This window comes from Oratosquilla oratoria, chromosome 34, assembly GCF_046742065.1.
Source record: "Oratosquilla oratoria isolate Oo_2021 chromosome 34, ASM4674206v1, whole genome shotgun sequence".
NCBI classification, from domain to species: Eukaryota; Metazoa; Arthropoda; class Malacostraca; order Stomatopoda; family Squillidae; genus Oratosquilla; species Oratosquilla oratoria.
This window is the reverse complement of record NC_134810.1, coordinates 22,196,564-22,198,356: the sequence shown is the minus strand read 5'-3', so window position 1 is coordinate 22,198,356 and position 1,793 is coordinate 22,196,564.

Genomic DNA, 1,793 nt, shown 5'->3' with positions numbered 1-1,793 from the left:
ATATGGAATGTAGGTTACCATTTGGTTCTATCATATTGCGGACAACATAGTATTATCGTTGAGACGCTATCACTCTACTTGACAATACCTTTTCACAATAGGGAGGGTCAATGTCCAGTGATGTAACAAATACCAAAATTTCTCAACCAAATTTCGATACGAGTTTCAATTTACAACTCTTCTTAAACCTCCGATTGCGATAAATAATGATAATTGTTCTTTGTTCTAAAGCATTCCCTCCCCCCCCCAAACCAACGCAGGCCTGAATATATAACCATGTATTATTAATTATTGCAGGTATCGGAATCGGCGAGCCGTATCGGAAGTTTTTAGTAACCAGTATCGAGTCTCGCAGCGGAAATCGTTTTAGTAAGATATTGGTATCATCTAAACAAATCAAAAGTATGTGTTAATTGAGCGGTAGCTAAAGATATGGACGTTTATATATTTTATTATAGATATTTATATAGATATATATATATATATATATATATATATATATATATATATATATCACATATATATTCTTATATAACATATATATATATATATATATATATATATTGATATATGAATGCTGCTTAATGCGCAGTGAAGTTCAGATTTACGTTTGCGATCACTCGCTTTTTGCAGTTGATCATTGTGCGATCGTTTGTTTGCGCAAGTTCTGCAATAGTTGAATAATTTGTGCGAAATACATCAGTTTTGTATAGTAGTTATATTCCTACTGCTAGTGAATTTACCTTACACGCGCTTGTAACAATGTGCAATACACCCGTAATAAAACAATGCGTAACGCAAAACATGAGCTGGCGCAACTTCACAAACTTCGTAGACTCAAACTGCGCAAAACTGAACAGCACAAAACTGAACTTTGATACTTTAAATTACGCAAAAGTATAACTGCGCGAAGCTCGAACTGATTCAAAATTAAACTTGTGCCACCTTAAATTGGCGTCCAAACTGAACTGCGCCGCAAACTCTAACTGTGCAAAAAGACTCAAACTATACAAAACTGAACTGGACAAATTCGAACTGAACTAAAAGCGAAATCCAGTAACTTAAGTTCAATCAACAGAAACGCGACGTCCTTGAACAAACACAATGGCAAGCACAGTCCGGACCTAAGAAAGCGCTGTCAGATGTTTTTCGTCATATTACCATAATATATCATAACACAGAGATAATTCTAATATGCTTTCTTGTTTTTTTCATAGATTAAGTTTTAATTTTTGAACGACAACTGTGGCCGAGATTTATTTGTCTCACGGAATTTCATAAATATAATTCTCATATACTCCTGTGTTGTGTATCGTTATATGGGGCATTTAAAAAAAATCGCTAATAAAATTGCTTTCGTTTGTATGCTGCATGCTGCAGTATTGTTTACTAATAATATGGATAAAAAAATGCATAACGCAAACTAAAAAGTTGACAGCCTACACTACATTAATAGCCTGAAAACTTACTGGATAACATTTTTGACCAGTGCTTTCTCTCCCTTGGATATATTGTAACACACACACATCACACCACACACACACACTACATCACGAATACTAAACACACTCACACCACACTCACTCACTACACACACACACACACCACTCACACACACACCACACACAGCAACACAATTACGCATATACATGTTTACTATATACATATATATATATAGTATATATAATGTATATTATAATATATATTATATATATATATATATATATATACTATATAGTATATATATAATACATAGGTATGTAATCTCTGTATATGTTTTGATGACGGTTTTA